Source organism: Trichosurus vulpecula, chromosome 1, assembly GCF_011100635.1.
Source record: "Trichosurus vulpecula isolate mTriVul1 chromosome 1, mTriVul1.pri, whole genome shotgun sequence".
Lineage (NCBI taxonomy): Eukaryota > Metazoa > Chordata > Mammalia > Diprotodontia > Phalangeridae > Trichosurus > Trichosurus vulpecula.
In genome coordinates, this window is record NC_050573.1 from 126,127,626 (window position 1) to 126,152,554 (window position 24,929).

The following is a 24,929-nucleotide window of genomic DNA, read 5'->3' on the forward strand; positions in this document are numbered from 1 at the left end:
TTCTAAGTGGTCCTGATGTAGTAAGTAGCTTGTTAACAGTGGTACAATAATGATGATAACAATAACAAACAACAATACATAGCTAATAGCCAAAGTATTCCAACTAGACTTCAAAATTTATTTCCTCTGACACATTTCATGCATGTGATCATCCAATATTTGTTTTTCATTTTTGTATAGCTCTAATAGAATCTTTGCAACTTCCAACATTTAGTTCTGCCTCCTGGACCTAACTTGAATAAATCTGATTCCTCAATCATATAGAGCTAATACAGTGTATTGTATGACTGAATATGGTGGTATTATCCTCCGCAGTCTTCTCTCTTTCAGGCTAAACATCTCCCATTTTTCAACAGTTCATGTTTTTGCATGATTTCTACTTGTGACTCTCTGCCTTTTCATTATCTTTACCCAATTCCTGGAATGTTACTATTTATTTCTTCCTTCTGGTTTACCAAACTTCTTTAATGTTCATTTCAAACCCCACCTTCTGTATGAAACTTTTCCTAGTCTCCTCTCTCCACTCCCCACACACATTTAGTGTCATCCCCATGAGATTACACTTAATTCACCCTGTATAGATCTTGCATTTAAACAGTTGTTTGCAGGTTGTCTCTCCCATTAGAATGTGATCCCCTTGAGGAAAAAGATGATATTTCTGTTTTTCTTTGTTTCCCCAGTATTTTACACACTTCTTCACACATAGTTGACACATAATAAGTGATAATTGACTGACTGACTGGCTGGTCTTCAATATCTGGTCCATCTACTCTGGTTGCCTTCAAGTTTGTAATTTCCTTAAAAATGTGGCTTCCAGAACTGAACCAAATTATGTGGATGTGGTCTGAATACATTCATGATTGACTAGCATTTAATATCTGAAATGAACTGCTGAGAAAGTTGTATAGTCTAGATGTCTCCCAGAGCTCATTCTTCTTCCTTTATAAAAAGAAAGGACAGTACTGTCTGACAGTATATGTACCATTCCATATCTGAAGACCATGAATTCTTTGGGAGGTTTGTTTTACCTGCAGTCTTATGGAGTCAAGATTACTTATTGCAATAGTAAGAGTTGTGTAGGTTTTTCACAGTGCTTTCCATTAGATCTTTGTGAATATAAATCATGCTTAGTTCTACTTATTCTACTTTACTTCAACCCATACAGATTATTCCAAGTTTCATTGAATTTTTCATATTTGCCATTTCCTTTTTTATTAATTAGCTTATTTTTAGTTTTCAACATTCACTTCCACAAGATTTTGAGTTCCAAATTTTCTCCTCATCTCTCCCCTGCCCTCACTCCAAGACAGCATGCATTCTGATTACCCCTTCTTCCAGTCTACCCTCCCTTTTATCATACCCTGCCCCTTTCTCTTATCCCTTTTCCTTCTGTTTTCCTATTTCTATAATCCATTGCCTGTATATCTTATTTTCCGGTTGCATGTAAAAACAATTTTTAACATTTTTTCTCTACTTCTCTTACTTGATTTTCAAAATCATTTTTGAGCTCTTCCATGGCTTGAGAGCAATTCATATTTTTCTTGGAGGCTTTGGATGTAGGATCTTTGACTTTGTTGGCTTCTTCTGGTTGTATGTTCTGATCTTCTTTGTGACCAAAGTAAGATTCTACAGTCTGGGTTTTTTTTTCTGTTGCTTGTTCTTTTCCCAGCCAATTACTCGACTTTTTAACTCTTTGTTAAGTTAGTACTCTGCTTCCAGTGTAGAGGGTGTACCGTCCCAAGCTTCAGAGGTTTTGTGGAGCTATTTTCAGAGATACTTCTAGAGACTTGTAAATTTTCAGTTCTTCCAAAGCGGTACAATCAAAGGAGAAGTATTAACTCCTCTCTTGACCTGTGCTCTGCTCCGTGAGTGACCACAAGCATTCTTTTTCTGCCTTGGAACTGTGAAGAGTATTCCCTCTCCACAGCCACCACAAGCTCTGCCAAGCCAGTGCTCCTTCTCACCTCAGGACTGCTACGCAGGACTGCAACCCAGATCCAAGCATGGGCAAAACAAGAGAATCCTACCTCAGTGCCAGCAAAGAGATCCCTGCACTCACCCTCTGATCAGACACTTGATGCCCCCACCATCTGTGGGCCAAAGACTCTAGAAGCAGCCAAGGCCACTGCTGCTTCTGCTGCCACCTGCCACTACCCTGGGACTAGGGCTGGACCTTGATCCCCTCTCATCCATCTCATTCCTACTGACCTTCTAAGTTATTTTTGGTGTTTGTGGCTTGAGAAGTCTAGAAACTGCAATCGGTGCCAGTGGTTTCGTCCCCAGAGGCCTGCTCCAGGTTTGCTGGTGCCCTGGTCTGTACTGGTGTGCTTTGTGCTGGACTGTGTTCCTCTCTCAGACTGGTGCAACAGACCTTTCCTGTCAACCTACCAGGTTGTTATGGGCTAGAAATTTGTTTGACTCTGTCATTTTGTGGGTTCTGCTGCTCTAGAATTTGTTTAGAGTCATTTTTGTAGGTATTTGGAGGGGAGCTCAATCAAGTGCCTACTTTTACTTGGCCAACTTGGCTCTGTGCCCCTCAAAGTTGCCATTTCTTATGCTGTAATAATAGGACACTGAATTTTTATGTTACATTTCATTCCTTAATCAAAGTTCAATGTAATGTAATGTTATTCATTGTAATTTAATTCTAGTTTTTGTTACCAAAAAAAGTGCCGCTAAAATATTTTTGTATGTATATTTGTGTGTGTGTGTGTGTGTGTGTGTGTGTGTGTATGTATGTATGTATACATTTTGTATATCTGATTGTTGGCCTCCTCGTGTTATAATTTCAGTAGTAAGACCACTGGGTCAAAAGATACATAGAGTGTGGTGATTCTCTAGCATAGTATTAAATATTTATTTTTTCTGGCATTATTGGACCATTTTACACATCTACTAAAAATGCATTAGTGTGCTTATCTCCTCATAGCCCCTCCAGTATTTAGCAATTTGATCTTTTATCATCCTAAGTATAATTTAATAGAAGCAAGACAAATAATTATTTTAATGTGCATTTCTCTAATTAGTGATTAAGAAATTTTTTCATATTGATTATTGAATGTTTACATTTCTGATTTTGGAAAATACCAATTGATATCTTTTGACCACTTGTCTGTTGAAGAATACTTAGTGTTTTCCATGTAACTCATCAGAAACATTTCAGAGATGTTTGTTATAAAAGTTTTTTTTGTCACATGCAAAACCTTCTTTTCTTATTCTGGCTGAATTGATTCATTTTATTAATGCAAAAGTTTCATAATGATATTTATTCAAAATTACCTATTTATTTTGTTTCTCTTAGTCAATTTTGGCAGTCTCTTGAAATCTATGGACCCTTTCTCAGAATAATGTTTTTTAAATGCATAAAATAATATGTATAGAATTACAAAGGAAGCAATTACATTGAAATACATCTCTCTCTCTCTCTCTCTCTCTCTCTCTCTCTCTCTCTCTCTCTCTTTCTCTGTCTCTGTGTCTCTATCTCCATCTCTGTGTACACACAGACCCAGTTTAAAAAGCCCTGTTTAAAGAGAACTCATTGTGCTTGTAATCTTTGACCTTGTCATCTTTACTAGATGTCAGTGTATATTCTTCTCATGCTAACGAATGCATTATTTTCTACGTATATCCATGTACCCCAGAGGTATTAAACACATAGTCTACATGCTGCATGCAGCCTACAACACTCAGGTGGGCTGGAAGCAGATTAAAATATAATTTGGAAATATTTAGCAAAATTTGTAAAAAATATAATGAATATTAAATATGTTGTTTTCTAAGTCAATATGTGGCCCTCAGGTGATCCTTACATATGGGTTAGCACCCCATATTTCTATTTAACTATCACACCACTTATGTACCCTGCTACTTACTCTGCAAAGAAAATGATAACTTAGGTCATAAATTTGTCACTTTTTTTGGTTAACTTCTCCTGAAACCTATAACAATATATAGAAATATAATTTCCAATAGACAGAGAGCCTTCATTTTCTACTCATTACTTTAAAATAGTACTGCTATTCCTTTATATACATAAATTGTTAGTGCAATAGCCATCCAAAAGTATGAACCTCTCAAGGGACCATTAATAAGCTAGCTCTGTCAGCTTCGTGGTTGAGCAGTGAATTTCCCATGAGAATAACAAAAAAAAAGCACATATTTGGCCAACTGTGGCTTCTGTATTTTCCTGTTTCAAAAATGTTATTTTCAGGCTCTTGCCCTGTAAGTGAAGTGACAGAAAACTTGATACCCCGATACCAAACTCAGTTCCACTCAGAAGTCTCAAATTCTTTCCTGAGAGATCCTATGGTGTTAGCCTTCAAAATTTCTCTTCCTCCCTATGGGTTATCATATATAGTTTTCCTAAAGGGGGGTTATCTTCACACCTCTTTTATTCAACCAGTATATTTCTGTCTGGAAAAAGATTGCAAGGATTTCTGGAAGACCTTGTCATTGATGTCCTGAAAACACTCAACTACATGTCTTGTTTTCATCACTCTCACCCTGTTCTCTCAGTGCTTGTCAAGGCAAAGAAGTGGATAGGAGTGAACAAGCTGACTAACAAACCTGATTAGACAGAAATTACATTGGCTCCTGGGAGAATTTGGAATATAAAGACAACCCTGGGCTTAGAGAAAATATCCTCTTTTTTTACTCTCTTATACAATTGTGTTAAATCTGTTTGTGAACCTTTCATTCTCCCTGTGAAGAAACTCATTGAGGACCGAGAGTGTATTAGTTGATCTCTGCACTATCTTAGATACTCTTTGCATCTAATAAGCATTCACCAAGGGTTTATTGAACGAACACCATTTGTGCTTTCTCGTTGAATTCTGAATCCTTACTTACAGGCTGGAATCCATACCTGATAAGGAATCCTTATTGCAACCTACTCAAGAAGGGATTGTTTAGTTTTTGCTTGATTACCTCAATGAGAGCAGAATTCACTGCCTCTGGAAACATCCTACTCCATTCTTGGATAGGTACCATATTTAGAAAGATTTTCCTTACATTTATCCTAAATTTACTTCTTTTCTGCTTCTATGTATTATACCTATTCTGGCACCATGGAAAAAAGAAAGAAAAAAAATAAGGTCTAACCTATTTTGACATAATTATTATAGTATGCCCCTCCCCTAGTCTTCTCCAAACCAAACATTCCCATTCCTTTCAACCAACCCTCTTATGGCATGATATTGATTCAATTTAACATTTTGATTGACTTATTTTTAATATTCTTCAACTTAGTAAAGGTCTTCCTAAAATATGGTAGCCCAGAAATGGTCTGATCAGGGCAGATGGTTAAGGAATTAATGTCACGAGTATATGGCTTAAAGTATTAGCACTGAAATTATATCATCACAAGCAAGGTGCTTGCCCTCTTGAACCTTAGACATTTATTTAATATTTATCTACTAATTAATAATAGCTTTAACTATTATTTATATAGCACTATTAGGTTTGCAAAATACTTTATGCATATCTATCTATAGATATATAGATCTCTCATATAATATCCATATACACACATATATGTATAGCTGTATTGATAGGTTGTAATCTGTTGTTGTTACACTGACAAAATCACAGATCCCTGTTGTATTAACTTACTATCGTGATGTAGTAACCTAGGTTCTTAAGAGACACATCACCATGTCTCTACTATAAGCAGTGATGTTTGTAGATCATGACTTTTAGGCCCTCATTTCACACGAGGTAGTTAAGTGCTCAAATTTATGCTTTTGTTATTTTTAAAGTAAAGATGTTTATTCATTCAGCAAATGCTTCCTATGTACAAATTGGCTAGACTTGATAATTCTGGTGACCTAGGCCATATCTACGTTTAAATAATTTTGCCTATTCCATTTAACTTAGGAATATGCAAACCTGAGAAATGGAGTATAAGTGCTTTACTAGCTTGGGTCCTAGAGAAAAGTTGTAGAATGGATTAGGGACATAAATAAGTGTTCAATAGTTGGCACTGAATAATTGTGATATTGTATTCAATTCCTCCAACCAAAGTATGATATACCCAGCAAAAAGTGGGTTTAGTTCTATCTGTGGAAAGGGAGAAATTAGATGATTTCTAAAACTGTAATTATGTTTGAGCACATTAATGTAGTGTTTCACTAAATTATACCCTTAGGACCCGAAAGAGTTAATATACTTTGCAAAGTCATAATTTAAGACTCTTGGGACTAATTTATGTGTTGTGAAAATCATTGTTGAGTCATATCTCAAAATGGTTACCTTCAAGAGTACAATTTTTTATGAACATTTTACTGTTGAAGAAATTAAGCCTGATGAGAAAGGTTAAAAAGTTTCTCAATTGCTCAGAAGGATCCAGTAGCTATGGGAAACAGTGGGGTGTAGTAGAAAGATTGAAATTGGAGCCAGGAAGTCTGGGTTTCAACTAGCTAAGTGACCTTGGGCAAATCACACAATCCCCTCTGGTCATCAGTTTCCTTATTTTTATGATTAGGGGAAGTACAGTGGTATAGTGGAAAGAGGAATGTATTTTTTTCCACTGAACTTGGAGTCATAGTCATTGAGATTTTTAATCCCTGCCCTATGACTTAGTCTGTTTCTCTCTGGGTAAATCACTTAATTTCCTTTGGATTTGGTTTACTCATCTATAAAATGAGGAATTTGGACTAGAAACCTCTGAATTCATTTAAAGCTCTAGATTGATGGTCTAATGACCCTTGAAAGGTATTGGGTTGGTCTAAATGATCTCTGAGGTCCCCCCCAACAGTATGATTCTTTCATTCGTGGAAGTGACCTCAAGATTTCAGAGTAATCGTGGCTCTCCCATGTGTTATTTTCAAGTTCATAAAGTATTTTGCTTATACTATTGTGAACTTTATATTGAAAGCCTTATTTTCTCTGTTTGACAGGTGAGAAATTATAGTCTTAAAGAGGTTAAATGTCTTGTCAATAGTGAGGGAATGGGGTGGAGAATAAGCATTTAGTAAGTACCTACTACATACCAGTCATTTTACTAAAAGCTTTTTAACTCATTGGATCCTCACAACAACTCTGACAGTTAGGTGCTATTATTAAGTGACATGTCCACAGTCACACAGAGAGTAAATATCTGAGACTAGAATTAAATTCAGATTTTTTTGACTTTAGGCTAAGTGCTGTATCCATTTCACTACTTAGGCATCTGAGTGGAAGAATGTTGGTGCTGGAACATAAATATTCCAAAACACCAAGACAAGTTTTCTTTTCAGTACATCGTGTCAGCTATATAATTGTACAATTTGGCTACTCTGTGTTCTCCTTTTTAACATTGTATTTGTTCTTATCTTTCATGTAATGCAATGCTGTTTATAGATCCACTGTAACCACATTACATTCTACTACTCCAAATGAGTGTATGTATGTCCATATACACATATAGAATATTTTGAGATATATACATACATATTTATGTGTTTGTGTTTTACGTATACACAATACATATATTTAGGAATGGGGACTATAGATATGCATTGTGTGTATGTATATATACATACACACATATGTGTGTGTATATTTATGTATTTAGGGATGGGGACTAGCCCATTGATTTCACTATTACATTTATCGATAACTAGCATTTACACAGCACTTTGAGGTTTGCAAATGACTTACATAGGATATTTCATTTGATCATCAAACTAGATAACTTCTGAGGTTAAAGAAATGGATAGATAGATGGAGAAAGAGGGAATAAGCATTTATTAAGCACCTACTATGAGGTGGCTCCATGGATAGAGTGCTGGGGCTGGAGTGAGGAAGATTTCCTTTGTTCACATTCAGCCTCCTACTCTTACTAGTTGTGTAACCCTGGATATTTCATTTAACCTCTGTTGCCCAAGGGGCAGTAGGTACCTTAGTGGATAGAGCACTGGTCCTGGAGTCAGGATATTCTGAGTTCAAATACAGCCTCAAACACTTACTAGCTGTGTGGCCCTAGGGAAGTCACTTAACCTATTTGCCTAAATCCATTGGAGAAGAAAATGGCAAACCCCTCCAGTATCTTTGCTAAGAAAATCTCATGGACAGTATAGTCTGTGGGGTCACAAAGACTTGGACATGACTGAATGATTGAACAACAACAACAAAAATGTGCCAAGCATCGTGATATGTTATTTACAAATATTGCCTCATTTGATAGATAGATATAGTTAAAGTGCATTTTACTGGAGAAGAGTTAGCAAGAGGACAGGCTGAGGAATTTATATTTAATTCTTAAATTCTTTGGGTTTTTGAGATATCTTAAAAATTGATTCCTGGATGCCTTTAAAATATACTGCTTATATTATGAATTTCTTTTATATGTACTATCAGTCGATCTACATATAAGAAGCTACTACACATTTTCAACAAGAAGTTCATGTAATAATTGATTTCAATGTACAATAGGAAACAGACATGAGTTGGTCATGTATTAATAACCAGAATAATAAGGTTTAGTCCTGTACTGATTCCAAAAATTATTAAAAGACCTACAGAAAATCCTGTAGCATATTGTGTAGATTCTCTGTGAATAATTCAAGGGGGAAATTTGACAACAGTGACATAGAAAGAAAAGGAAAAAATTGAAATCCCCTCTGTACTAATTTAGTGAGCATTTCTTTTAATGAAAATAATGTTTTCAGTTGTTTTTTTCAACTTCATCTTAATTGACATTTTTATTCTCTCACATAATATTTTGGAAAATGATTAAGATATTAGAGTCTAAATGCAATTCCATTGTTTCTTACCCATTAAAGGTAAAAAAAAAATATCATTGTACAAATGATAGCATGTTTGTTCCATTTTTTTCCTAACTGTTGTTCTATGAATTTCATGTACAAATAGTCTTGGTAATATATAATAGGAAGATCTTGCACAATATTATCTATCACATTTGTTTTCCCTGCCATGGCTTTTTCATATTTTGTGGAAGAAATATACTTTAAAGTCTCTTATTTTTCTCTTTGGTAACATTTAGCAAGTTATCATTAATCTAATCTTTCATAGAATAACACAATCCTCCATGTGACCAGCAGACCAAGTGTTTTCTTGCTTAGCTATTTGGAGACTCATTTGGTTTCCCAATGATCACAACTGTTTCATGTCATTTAAACTTCTCTATAAATTTTCCAATTTTTCATAGTCAATGCCATCTTCGATTCCTCTCTCTTTCCCTTTAAATGCATTCTGTTGTAAAGGCCTATAAATGTTACCTTTACAATGTCTCTCACTTATGCCCCATTCTCTCTTCTGACATTTCCATCACCCCGATTTAAGCTCTCATTACCTCATGCCTGGACTATTGCACAAGCCTTCCTAAAGCCTCTCCTCACTTTAATCCAGGCTCCATTCAGTAGCCAAATGTCTCTTCCTAAAATGCAGGTCTGACCATATCATTTCCCTATTTAAAAAAAAATCAAGGACTCTCTTTTATTTCCAGGATTAAACATAAAATCCTCTGGCACTCAAAACCTTGTACAACATGGCCCTCAACCATTCCAGTCTTCTTATACCTGACATCCAACTCCATCCTCACATAACCTATGAGCCAGTGATGATGGCCTTCTTTCTTTTCTTCACAAAAGACACTATATTTCCCATCTATGCACATTTTTATTAGCATGTGTACAATATCCTCCTTCCTCATCTCTGCCTCCTGAATTCCCACATGGCTTCATGTCCCTACTAAAATCTGACCTTCTAGATGAAGCCTTTCCTAATTTGCTTTAATATTAATGGCTTCCTTCTTTGTTTATCTCTAATTTACCCTGTATCTATCTTGTTTTAACGTAATTGTTTTCATGTTTCCTCATTGAAATGTGAATTCCTTGAGGTTAGGGATTCTCTTTTACTTTTCTTTGTATCCCTAACACTTACATGGTAGGGGCTTATTAAATTCTTGCTGACTCACTGAATGTTTGTGTTATTTAGAATGGTTGACTAGGAGCCACATCTTCTCTTTTTAAATATCTTTTGTCAAAGTTTACTATCATTCTAAACAGGTGACAATGAATGAAGGAAGAAATTAATTAATTAATTAATGAAAAATAATTTATGAACCACTTCTTACATGACAACCACCATGTAAATTCTAGAGACACAAATAGAAAAATTGAGACACTCTCTGATCTTAAAGAGTCATACTGTATTTGGAGAAAACAACATGTAAAAGAAATTCAGCTGTAGGGTGGATAGTAAGGCCTTGAAGTCCTAATGATGCAGTGACAGGATGTATACCACAATGTCCAAAGATCCTTAGGTTCTAAAAGTAGGTGAGATAACAGTACCTAAAGATCTAACATGAGTAAAAGCAAAACAGATTCATTTTAAAGTCTGAAAGATCTTATGATGTAGTAACAAACCAAAGGGTAAGGTCTGGTGGTGCTTTTTCTCATAGGAAAGAATAAAGTTGGCAGCTCTCATCTCATTCATGTGGTATGAGAAATCATTCCCTTCCCAATCCAATGCCTTTGAAATCATATGATACAATGGAGTTTTCCTTTATTCTGCTTCAGTGGAATCCTTATCTTGCTCTTCTGTACTTGCTCATATAATTCAAACAACATTTATTAAGTGCCTATTATATGCCAGGACCTATTCTGGAAGAACAGTTCAAACCCCTTCTTGAACTTGCTCAAGGACACAGAACTGGTAAATTGTTAATCTGAAATTCAAATGTACCTCCTCTGACTTCAAATCCAGTTTTCTTTCTACCACATCATGCTTTCTAGTTTATGACTAAGATATTAAAGTGATAGCAATTTCAATGCTATTTCAAATATTGAAAAGAGTAGATTAATAAGTTTATATCAAGGACTACAAGAAAGAAACCATGGAAAAATCAATTTCAGATAATTTTCAGCCAGCTTATGATAGCATGCATTTGCAATTTAAAACTACATTTTATGGGTATAAAATCTTGTGAAACTGAACTGATAATGCTTATCCAAATTGCTCAAATTTGCTCAAATGACAAAACTTACACCTGTGTAATGAAATTTCTTTCTATACTAAAAATTGCAGTGAATTTTACTCATAATGTGGATTATTATACTTGACTATTTATTCTATCAAACATGTCTTTTTTATATTTTATTCCTTCATCACCATTAGCAGCAGCATACCTTATATTTATGTATTTTGTGGTAATGACATTCTTTGCATATAATATCTCATTTACTCATTATAGCAACCTCCTGACATTGATACTGCATGTAGCGCTACCTCTGTTTTATACCCTGTGAGTTTGTATCTATGGTCACAAATCTAGTTCGTGCAGAGGCAACATTGGAACCCAAGTACTTTGATTCCTAGCACAGGGCTCTTCTCACTACCTTATCTTAAATCAGCACACATCTATTCAATCCCACTACACAGTGTAACTTACTGATTTGACAACTGATTATTTCTTGAGGCAGCTAGTTGATGCAGGGGATATAACAACAGACTTGGATTTAGGAAGACCTGAATTCAGACAAAACCTCAGATACTCCTCACCATGTGAACCCAGGTAAGTTGCTGAATCACTATCTGCCTCAGGGTTCTCATCTGTAAAATGGGGGTAATAATAGTACCTAACTCTCAGGGTTATTATTATATTATTATAATTCTCAAAAATTAATCTATATACATTTTGGCTTCTCAATAGAAGGAAACTAGATATTATGGGAGTTATATTAATCATTCAATAAATATAGTTTAAACAGGTGCTAGCATAGACACTCATAAGATATATGACTATACATATATCAGAAACTCATTATTTTATCTGTCAAGTGGAAACAAAAATAATTAAGTACTAAACTTAGAGGGCTGAAATTGAGACTACTTTATAAAATTTTAAGTGCTATAGAAATTTATAATTTTTTAATATTATTATGCTAGCCACCATATACAAAAGGATTATAAGCTATATTAATTATATCTAAGAAGCTGAGAATACAGTCAAGGTAACTTGATATAGTCAAAATATTAAATATTAGTAATTTTATAATTGGAACATTTTAATCACAGAATAATTATTTTCAATTATTCTTTCAGATTTCAATTTTTCAAAACAGTAGAGCAAAGGTAGAAAAGACATTTTAGCAATTATGGAGAGGGAAAGAATTCATGGGTAAGCAAGAGATGGAGAGGATTGTAGAACGTAAAATTGAAAATTGTGATTGTAGAGGCAGAGCCAAGATGGCAGAGTAAGGGCAGAGAATTGCCTAATGTCTCCCAATTTCCCCTCCAGATATCATTAAACTAATATCTCAAAACAAATTCTGGAGCAGCAGAAAAGAATAGGTTGAAACAATTTTCCCACCCAGGACTTAGAAGGTCATCAGGAAATATCTGTCTTCCTGGAGTGAGAGGGAAGCACACTCCAGTACAGGTTGTACCTGGAAAGCCAGCAGCAAGGCCCTAGAAGCTTACACCAGGCAGCTAGTAGCAGGAATTAGAGACAACTGAATGGCAGCGGTGGCTTCTGGAGCATTCAACTTAAAGATGGTAAGGGTGTCAGACAACTGGTCAGAAGGAAATTATAAGGGATCCTTTGCTGGCCTTGGGTTCAGGACTCTATTATATTTCCCATATGCAGTTCTTGGTCTCAGTCCCAGGGTGAAGAGGAAGACTAGCAGGAGCAACAACCCTAGCATGGTTCCAGCATAGAAAAGAATGCTTGTGGTCTCTCACAGACCAGAGTGCAGGCTAGAAGAGCACTGACCACACATTTCTATAAATTATACCGTCATGAAAAAATTGAAACTTTTGGACCCTCAGAACTAGCTCTGAACACAGCAGCATGAAAAACCTGAAGCTTGGGACAATGAGGACTGAGCCCAATATTAACATAAAGTTAAAAGTCAAGCAAAAGCTGAACAAATTGAGCAAACATAGAATAAAAAAGAATCTGACCATAGAAAGTTACTGTAAATCAGTCTCAGGCAATGGAAGAGCTCAAAAATTATTCAATTATGATTCAATGGAAACATAAAAAACTAAACAGGAAAGATAAATCATAAGGGATTTAATAAGTTTAAGCTGGATGAAACCATGGAAGATAATACTTGTAACTCCTAAGAATTTTTTCTTTTATTAGGCAGTTAGAAGCAGTGTACATAGGCAGAGGGCATGTGTGTGTGTTGACTATGTTGGGAGAATATCTAAAAAACACAAAATTAAGAGGTGAGGAAAAGAGATGCTGGGAGAAGAGGGAAAGGAGAAGTATAGTAGGGTAAATTAACTCATATAAAACAGGTGCAAAAGAGTTTTTATAGTAGAAGGGAAGATGGGGGAGCAAGACTTGCAGCTTCCTGTCATTGGAATTGACTCAGAGGGAGTAACATGCACATTCATTTGATTATGGGAATCTATCACTGTACACAGCTGTAGGAGAGCAGAGGAATAAGAGGTAGGGGTTGAAAGAAAGGAAGGCACATTGGAGAAGCCAGTGGTCAGAAGCAAAACAATTTGGAGTAGTACAAGGGTGAAAGAAAAGAAAGAGGGAAAGATAAATGTGAGAAAAAAAAAGCATGATGGAGGCAAATAAACAGTTAGTATACGTGACTGCAAATGTGAATAGGATGAATTCACCCATAAAATGGAAACAGATACCTAAGTGGAATAAAAACCTGACTATTGCAATATGTTGCTTACAAGAAATACACTTGAAGCAAAGACACAAACACACAGAGTAAAGGTAAAAGGATGAAGGAGCATCTGTTATGCTTCAGCTGAAATGTATCTTCTTAACTAATATAAAATATAAAAGATGGCAAGAAAATGTATGTGATAAGTGATTGAGATTAGTGATGATATAATTTAATACTAAGAAGAAGGTATCAGATCCTCTGTGAAAGTATTTTCAGACCCTCCAGAGAAAGCTACTTCAAATTCTGGTTGCTTTACAGCTAGTAGATGTCCAGAATTCTTTTATGAGGTCCTTCTTTAGGGGAGTTACTTTGTCAACTTATTCAACCTTGTCTACCATTATATCTTGTGATGGGGACAACTACATTGCATGGTCCATGCTCTGAAAAGTAAACTTTTTTCCCCTGATTCTGGCTTTGATGGATGAAAAGTTATTTATTTCTGGCATTATGTGGGACTTTGATAGTTATGAAGGTTCTCAGCTAGTTTGTCTTGCTTCTACCTTAAATTTATTTCTATCTCAACTGTTGTAGTTTAATGTCCAATTAAATGTACATGCAAATATTTGAAATGTTGTTACATTAAAAATTTTTCAAATGTAAATTTGCAAAACAGAGAATATGGTCCTATAATGTATAACATTTAACTGTAATATTATTACTATCTAAGCATCAGATTTCTACCTCTACCATGCAAGCCTCAAGAAAACTATCCCATATTTAAGACATCAGAAATGATATCCACTCAAAACTATATTTACTTTTACAAGCCATCCAGAGGAAACTTTTTTTTTAAATTCAATTCATTTATTAATTGACCATTAGATGCCAGGCACTGTACTTTTTGCAGGGAATACAGATACTAAAATGAAACCATTCTTACCTTCTAGGTGCTTACATTCTATTGGGGGAGGTGGTAAGTATGCAGGCATACATATATATGTGTACATACATATATACATATATGTGTGTGTATCTATACATATATATGTGTATGTATGTGCATATATGTATATATGTGTATATATATATATATATATATATATATATATGTGTGTGTGTGTGTGTTTAGGTAAAATATGACCTTGTACAAAAATCATTTCCTGATCCCTGTTAATTCTAGTGTTTTTTCTCTAATTATTTTTCTTGTATTATTGCTTGTTTATACATATATTTGATTTTTGTCTCCCCCTTTGGATGGTGAGCTCCTTGAACCCAGAGTCTGTCTTCTGCTTTTCTTTGAATTACAAGTGCATTGCATAGTGCCTAGCACATAGAAGGTATTTAATAATTGCTTATTGACTGACTGATATGGGAAAAATGGTACTCTCATGTACTTAAGTGCTTCAATCTACTGCAGGGTTAAAATGTAACCAGTGGAGGAGTGAACACATGTAGAGAACGAACATGGAAAGAACATATCTAGGAAATATGTGTGGCCAAGTAGTATGTATGAAAGGTAATAAATGTCAGGAACCATGTGGCTGGTGTGCATGTATTATTGGACCAAGCACACCAGTAACCTGCAAAGCAGCAGTGACCAATAGGGATGTCAATGGATCTCATTCTCTATTGAATTGATGACAGTCCATATTTTACTAAATGGTGTCTCTGTTCTCTGCTCTTTAAAGAACATTTCTGCTGGTGTTCTGGTAGCAGATACTCTACTACTATCTCTCATAGTGTAGTGCTAGTAAATCTTTCTTTGGAAAGGAAAAGCTAAAGTTCTTTTAGTGACAAGCTCTGCCTCAGGAGATATCACAGTCAGACAGCTGAAGGGGAGGGGGGAAAAATCAGAATACTTTCTCAAGGTAAAATTGAGTTTATTCTTTTGACCCAGCCCTACTTCTGTTTCACCCTCTATTTCCTTCTTTTTCTCATCTGTATTAAGATCAGAAATCCTTTTAAATTTTTTTCTAACATTTCCTGAGCCTGGAAAATATTCTTAGGTCTCTTTTTAGCAATCTGCAAAGAACCTAGGTGAAGCCATGATGAGATTATATGCTATCCCCTCCACCATTATCATGATTATCTTGTCCTATGCAAAACACAGTGCCTTGGCTTGGTGAAAGAGAATGCAAAGGCTCATGAATTTTAAGCCAGTCCTGGAATAAAATCACTGTTATTTATTAGGAGAAAGGTTTACTGCCTTAGCTAGAGTCACATGGCCAATATGTGTCAAAGACAGAGCTTGAACAAAAGTATTCCTAGCTTCAAGGCTGACTTTCTATTATATTATGCAGTCTTTCTTTGCATATGTGCAAATTTGGTAACTATTTTCTTCCCCTATATAATTTAACTTTCTTAAATTTTGAGGGTATAGTCTGTTTCCTTTTTAATTTTCTGTATGTCTGTGCCTGACTCAAAATCAGTGCTGAAGGGAGGCTTGCTTATTGATGAATTGATTCACCCTCCTTTTATTTTCCTGTATACTCAATCATGTTGATCAAGTACCTACTGCTTTTCTTTGTCTCAACACTTCTCATCCTGTACTTCCCTTGTCTTTATTTTTTTTTCCCTTATCCCTCTACATTCTCTGCTTTGCAATCTCATCCAGCGTTATCATTTAAGATTATCATTTTAGTGCAGATTATATCCAAATTTGTATCATTAAACCTGACCATTCACAAAATCTTCAGTCCATTTTCAATTACATGCCAGCTATCTCCAGGAGGATATCCAGTCTGTATCACAAGCTCATCATGGCAATATTAATCTAGTATTTTTATTCTTTTTTTTAAATAGGAAAAATGAAAACCTCTGAACCAAAAAAAAATTCTCTTATACACAGTTAAAAAAGAAGAAACAACATATCTATAATATGTATAGTTTGCTATTGAAGTATATCCTAAAGACACACACACACACACATGCATGCATACGTGCACGTGCACACACACACACACACACACACACACACCTGCACACATACAATTTCCCTTTCTCCAAACTTACTCTTTTTGTGGAAGGCACTACCATAACCCAATTTACTCAGGAAGCTTCCCCCAAAGTTTGTAGTCAATTTTGCTTCTCAAAGAATTTGAGAGCTCATAGGGCCTTCAGAAACCATACAGTCCAACTTGCATATTAAAGAAATCATCACTATTACATACCCAAAAAGTGAATATCCAGACTCTACTGAAAAAAAAATAACTTCTAAGGAAGGGAAACCAGCACTCCCTTTGAGACAAGCCAGGCCACTTGTTTTATTGCTCAGTTGTTTGAGTCATGTGTGACTCTTCATGACCTGATTTGGGGTTTTCTTGGCAAAGATGTTGAAGTGGTTTGCCATTTTCTTGCCATTTTCTTTTTTTACAGCTCATTTTACAGGTGAAGAAACTTAGGCAAACTGGTTTGAGCAACTGTTTCAGGGCCACACAGCTAGTAATTATCTGAGCTCAGATTTGAGCTCAGGAAGATGAGTCTTCCTTACTTCTGTCCAGTCAGTTTACCTACTGAATCATCTCCTTTTCCAAGTTACATGTGGACAGCTCTAACTGGCAAGGAAAGGATGGTTTGGGGTAAAATACACACGCGCGCGCGCACACACACACACACACAAACACACACACACAACAACAATACCACCACCTTGGCATATGTAGACCAGTGTGCTTTGTGTAGAGGTTCTCTCTGGACTCATAGAATAGTAGAACTAGAAAGGATATGAAAAGTAATCAAAGCATAAAGAAGTTAGGTGATTGTTTTTTCCCCCTTGATAGTATTTTATTTTTTAACAATTACACGTAAAGAAAGTTTTAACATTCATTTTTATACAATTTTGAGTTCCAAATTTTTCTCCTCTCCATCCCTGTCTCCCTCCCCAAGACAGCAAGAAATTTGATATAGATTATACATGTACAATCATGATAAACATATTTATATCTTAGTCATATTGTGAAAGAATCAGAAGAAAAAGGAAAAACCATGAGAAAGAAAAAAAATGTGAAAATACTATGCTTTGATCTGCATTCAGACTCCATAGTTCTTTCTCTGGAGGCAGATAGTATTTTCCATCCTGTAATGTTTTCTATCTCTTGTTTGGTAATAAATTCTTCCATTCTCTAGATATCTGACAGGTAAACTATTCCTTGCTCTCCTAGTTTCTTGTGATATCATCCCTTATGTCTAAATTGTCTACCCATTTTAACCTTATCTTGGTATAGGGTGTGAAGTGTTGGTCTATGCCTAGTTTTTGCCATAGTATTTTCCAGTTTTCCCGGCAGTTTTTGTCAAATAGTGATTTATTATCCCATAAGCTGGAGTCTTTGGGTTTATTCAACAGTACATTACTATAGTCATTGACTACTGTGTCTTGTATACCTAACTTATTCCATTGATCCACTCTAGTTTTGGAGATTTCCTCTTTATAATATAATTTTAGATGTGGTACAGTCGGGCCACCTTCCTTTGCATTTTTTCCATTAATTTCCTAGATATTCTTGGCCTTTCGTACTTCTAGATGATATTGTTATTATTTTTTTAGGTCTATAAAATAAATTTTTGGTAGTTTGATTGGTATGGCATTGAATAAGTAAATACATTTAGGTAGTATTGTAATTTTTATTATATTAGCTTGGTCTACCCTTGAGCAATTGAAAATTTTCCATTGTTAATATCTATCTTTATTTGTGTGGGAATGGCTGAACAAGTTGTGATATATGAATGTAATGGAAAACTATTATGCTATAATATGCTGTTTTGTAATTGTGTTCATATAGTTCCTGAGTTTGTCTTTGTAGGTAGGCTCCCCAAATATTTTACATAGTTTGCTGTTATTTTAAATGGAATTTCTCTTTATGTCTCTTGCTGCTGGTCTGCTTTGGTAATATATAGACATGTGGATGATTTATGTGGGTTTATTTTATGTCCTGCAACTTTGCTAAAGTTGTTAATTGTTTCAAGTAGTTTTTTAGTTGATTCTCTAGGATTCTCCTAGTATACCATCATATCATCTGCAAAGAATGATAATTTTGTTTCCTCATTGATTATTCTAATTCCTTCAATTTCCCTTTCGTTTCTTATTGTTGAAGGTCACATCTCTAGGACAATATTGAATAATAGTGGTGACAACTGGCATCCTTCTTTCAGCCCTGATTTTATTGGAGTGCCTCTAGCTTATCCCCATTACATGTGATGCTTAGATATTGCTTTTCATTTTAAGGAAAACTCTATTTATTACTATACTCTCTAGTGTTTTTAATGGAATGGGTCCTGTATTTTGTCAGAAAGCTTTTTCTGCATGTATTGAGATAGTCATATGATTTCTGTTAGTTTTGTTATTGATTTATTCTGACAGTTTTCCTAATGTTAAAGCAGTCCTTCATTCCCGGTTTAAAGCCCACCTGGTCATAGTGTATTATCCTGGTGATCAATTGCTGTAATCTCTTTGTTAAAATTTTATTTAAAAATTTTGCCTCAATATTCATTAGAGAAATTGATCTATAATTTTCTTTTTCAGTTTTGGCTCTTCCTGGTTTAGGTATCAGCACCATATTTGCATCATAAAAGGAATTTATTAGCACTTCTTCTTTGCCTATTTTTCCAACTAGTTTATATAGTATTGGAATTAGCTATTCTTTAAATGTTTTGTAGAATCCACTTGTAAATCTATCTGGCCCTGGAAATTTTTCGTTTGGGAGTTCATTGATGTTTTTTAACTTCTTTTTCTAAAATGAGGTTATTGAAATATTTTATATCCTCTTCTCTTAATCTGAGCAATTTATATTTTTGCAAATATTTATCCATTTCACTTAGTTTGTCAGATTTATTGGCATACAGTTGGGCAAAATAATTCTTAGTTATTGCTTTAATATCCTCTTCATTGGTGGTGAATTTACCCTATTAATTTTTGACATTTGTAATTTGGTTTTCTTCTTTTTTAAATCAAATTAACCAAAGGTTCATCTATTTTTTTTTTTGCTTAAAACCAGCTCTTAATTTTATATATTAGTTCAATATTTTTCTTACTTTCAATTTTATTAATCTCTACTTTTATTTTGAGACTTTAGAATCTGATATTTAATCGGGAATTTTTAATTTGTTCTTTTTCTAGATTTTTTAGTTGCATGCTCAATTCATTCATCTCTTTGTCTATTTTATTTACATAAGCATTTAGAGATATAAAAGTTCCCCAAAGAACTGCTTTTGCTGCATCCTGTAGGTTTTGGTATGTTATCTCATTGTTGTCATTCTCTTTGATGAAATTACTAGTTGTTTCTCTGATTTGTTGTTTGACTCACTCATTCTTTAGGATTAGATAATTTAGTTTCCAATTAATTTTTAGCCTGTGATGCCCATCTATTATATACAATTTTTAGTGCATCTTGATCTGAAAAGAATGAACTTAATATTTCTTCCTTTCTGCATTTGATTGTGAGGTTTTTATATTCTGATATGTCAGTTTTCATGTAGGTGCCACGTATTGCTGAGAAAAAAAAAGGTATATTCCTTTCTATCCCTATTCATTTTTCCCCACAGGCTTATCATATCTAACTTTTCCAAAATTATATTCACCTCTTTAACTTCTTTCTTGTTTTTTTTTTTAATATTGTTAGCTTTATCTTGTTCTGAGAGGGGAAGGGGGAGGTCCTTCACTAGTATACTTTCCTGTCTATTTCTTCCTGTAACTCACTTAAATTCTCCTGTAATAATTTGGATGCTATGCTACTTGGTGCATGTTTATTGTTGATATTACTTCATTCTCTGTGATACCTTTTGACAAGATGGTGTTTCCCACCTTGTCTCTTTTAATTAGATCTGTTTTTGCTTTTATTTTGTCTCAGATCAGGATTGCTACCCCTGCTTTTTTTTTTTTTTTACTTCAGGTGAAGCATATCATCTTCTTCTTTAGTCTTTTACCTTTATTCTATGTGTATCTCTGCTTCAAATGTGTTTCTCGTGAACAACGTATCATATGATTATGGTTTTTAATCCATTCTGCTATCTGTTTCTGTTTTATGGGAGAGTTCATCCCATTCACATTCACAGTTACAGTTACTGTTTATTTCCCTCTATCCTATTTCCTTCCTCTTATTTGTACTTTTCACCCTGTCCCTCTTCACCAGCATTTTGCTTGTGACAACCACCTCCCTCAGTTTACCCTCCCCACTATCAGCCCCCCTCTCCTTTCCTCTTTCTCCTCCTACTTCTGTCCCCTCCTCTTTCAGCACCCCCTCCCTTTTCCCTTTCTCCTCCTAGTTCCCTTTAGGGTAAGATACATTTCTGTACCTGAGTGTGTATATTATTCACTCTTTTGGCCAAATCCTATGAGAGTAAATTTTAAACAATGCTAACTCCCTACTTTCTTTCCCTCTAGTATAATATGTCTTTTGCACTTCTTTATGTGATATAATTTACCTTATTCTGCCTCTCCCTTTTCTTTTCTCCTAACACAATCTCTTTGTCACACCTTATTTCTTTGTATCACACATCAAAGTCAACTTATGCCCATACCCTCTGTCTATGTATACTCCTTCTAACTCCTCTAATAGAGATAGAGTTCTTAAGACCTACCAGTATCATCTCCCCATGTAGGGAAAACAGTTTAAATCTTATTGAATAATGTGGGTTTTTTTTTTCTTTCTTGTTTACCTTTTCATGCTTCTCTTGAGTCTTGTATTTGGAGATCATATTTTCTGTTCAGTTCTGGTCTTTTTATCAAGAAAGCTTGAAAGTCCCTTATTTCATTAAATATGCATTTTCCCCCTTTTTAGGGATTATGCTCAGTTTTGCTGGGTAGTAGATTCTTGGTTGTATTCCAAGTTCCTTTGCCTTCCAGGATATTATATTCCAAGCCCTCAGATACCTTAAGGTAGAAGTTTCTAAGTCCTGTGTAATCCTGGCCATGGCTCCTTGATATTTGAATTGTTTCTTTTGGCTGCTTGCAGTATTTCCTCTTTGACCTAATAATTCTGGAATTTGGCTACAAAATTCCTTAGAGTTTTCATTTTGAGATCTCTTTCTGAAGGTTATCAGTGAATTCTTTCAATGACTATTTTACCCTCTGGTTCCAGGATGTCAGTATAATTTCTTGAGAGATGCTGTCTAGGCTCCCTTTATTTTGGTCCATGGCCTTCTGGTAGCCCAATAATTCTTAAATTTTCTCTCCTGCATTTGTTTTTTAGGTTGGTGTTTTTCCAATGGTGTATTTTACATTTTCTTCCATTTTTTCATTCTTTTGATTTTTTTTTGACTGATTTGTGATATCTCATAGAGTCATCAGTTTCTATTTTCCCAATTCTTATTTTTAAGGAATTATTTTCTTCAGTGAGCTTTTGGACCTCCTTTTCCATTTGGCCAATTCTACTTTTAAAGATGTCATTTTCTTCAGTGGATTTTTTTTCCATTTGGAATTCTATTTTTTCAGGAATTGTTTTCTCCAGTCAATTTTTGTGCTTCCTTTTCTAAGATGTTGACTCTTTTTTTTTCCCAAATAATTCTTCTTCATAACTCTCATTTCTTTTCCCAATTTTTCTTCTACCTCTCTTATTTGATTTTTAAGATCTTTTTTTGAGCTCTTTCAAGAGGACTATTTAAGCTTAAGACTAATTCATATTCATCTTTGAGGCTTTCACATTTTGGCATGTTGACTTTGTCCTCTTATGATTTTCTGTTTTGATCTTCCTTGTGGCCATAGTAGCACTCTTTGGTGAGAATTCTTTTCTGTTTCTTACTCACTTTCTAGCTTATTTCATAACTTTTAAAGTTGAGCTCTGTTTCTGGGGTGCGGGGGACAGTGTCTCAAGCTTCTTGTGCTGGAAGTGAGAGAGACCTTCCCTGAAGTCCTTCTAAATTATCTTAAGCTGGATAATTGTTCAACTCCCTCTTTTTGTGGGTTTTGTTACTCCAGAATCTTTTTAGAGGCTTGATTTAATGGTGTTTATGAGGGAAACTGGGGAGAACTCAGGCAGCTACCTGGCTTCTCTCCACTATCCTGATGGCTCTGCCCCTTGAGCCCTAGATGATTGTTTAGGGTCATTCACCGTTTCCTAATTAGTTGACTCATGACATGTTCTGAGTTTTTTCTGAATCCAAGGCTATCCACTCCATTTTTTTGAACTATAGCCTTTTTCCTCTCAATTTTAGAAATGTACCAGGTAGTTGTATTGATCTATTAAAGTTCAGAGAAAGAAATGGTCACTTCATGGATTCATAAAGCAGGAAAAAAAATAAACAACTTTTTTAGAATATAAAGAAACTGAACAGATGTTAGAGCAAAGATTCTTAACTTTCTTTTTTTTCCATATAATAGATGTAAATGGTAAATTAATGGAGACTATAGACTTTCTTTTGGAATAATGGTTTCAAATACATAATATAAAATTCATATGGTTACAAAAAGAAGTGATTATTTTGAAATCCAGTCATCAAAATATTTTGAAAATCAACTCCACACACTACAAATTAAGAAATACTGTCTTTAAGAATGAGGATACAACTTCTCTGTAGAAATCCTCCTCTTTCCCCACATTTTATCAAGGCCCAGCTCATGTTCCTTAATGAAGCTGTCCCCAGTTTCCCAGCTCAAAATGATCTCCCAAGTCTTGTTAAATTATTCATAGTATTTTTCCTCTGGCTCTCTCTTTTGCTCGTCACACATCCTGCATTATTTGAAGTTATTTGTTTGTGTGGCAATGCATCATGACATAAAGGATGTTTAGAACTGGGAATTAGGAAGGCCTACCTTCAAATCTCAAGTATTTAGCAGTTATGTGACTGACTCTAGGCAAGTCACTTAAACTCTCTCACCTTCTCTTTCTTTTTCTATGAAGAGGAGATTATTAACATCTGTAGTACTTATCTACCAGAGTTGTTGCTGAGGTGATTTATATGAAGGGTTCATAACTCCCAATTTCAAAATTACATAAATGCCAACATTATTACTATTCATTTTGTTATTGCTAATGTTGTTACTATTGTTATGTTTACATGTTTCCTCACTCTGCATTTGAAAACAAAGTATTTACGCACGGAAAGCAGTGGATAGGACACTGTATTCAGTCAAAAGAACTTGAATTAAAATCCTACTGTAGTCATTTAACAGTTGTATGACTATAAGGAAGATATGGAAACTTCTCCATGGCTCAGTTTCTATGTTTGCAATATGTGGAGCTTGGACTTGATGGGCACTGCATTCCATTTCTCAGTCTGTGATCCAGGTTCTGCGACTCATTTCATCTTTGTTGTGTCTTCATTTAAGATAATACTTTTCATTTATTAAGAGCTGATTTTGTTGTTATTGTTGAATTAAATAAAAAATTACCAAATGGTTCTACATATAACCAGAATAATATAAAAATTATTTGTGGAATCTTTATTTTGTCCACAGCTTTCCTGGGTACCCATTGTAAAAGTTGAACTGTTTTCATCATCCTTTGAAATTCAATTTTAATATATTAGGTGTTTAGCATGCTTTTTGGATTTGAATTTAAAAGAGCATGGGCTAAATTCCTATGGTATCAGGCTACTTGGTAGAACTGCAAAAAGAGAAAAATCATTTTATCCACCACCAAATTCTAGATAGGCTTAAAAAATGGGATGCAAAACTACTTCCTAAGTGTCCATCAGTGTAAGTTGACTCTCCCCTCACCATACTACTGTGGGTAAGATAGTTAGGACACTTCAGGTAAAAATCCACTTATCAGGAGTCTTAATGTCAACTATGAATGTCAAATTCATCCTAATTCATTCTGAGTCCCTCAGACTGTCACCTTTTCAGCTCAGGTTTGTCAACTTCCCTGAGTACTATCCTTCTGGCCATCCTCCTCAGGGTGGAAGGCAAAAAGCATTAATATTCTATCAGTCAGTGATGCCAAGGAAATGTCTATTATAGACAGATATCTTTTCCTCATTTGCTCATTCTTTTTTCATCACTGCTCAGACAAGAACTAACAATAAAGATCAATGCAGATGAATCAAGAAGTATATGGTCAGCATGCTCAGGTATAACCTACAACCTAAACTTGGATATTTTTGAACTGAAAAGTATAGTGTCTTATATATCTAATGTATACTAGTCTAGTGGAGAAATTCATTAAGGACATAAACTTGCCTGTAAGACCTTTAAACCAACAGATTTAAATCTCAGCTCATCAGGTTGAGGATGAATATGGAAATAAGAAGGTTAACAATATACATGAGGAGTGTGGGATCTGTCTTATGTAATATGAGCCTGTGTGGAAAGCTATTTTTTTTTCTAAAGGGAAATGCCATTTTTTAAGCAACCTTTACCACTTTAATAATAAAATCAAATAAGTTTTTTATTGACATTGCTGATTAAATTCAAGA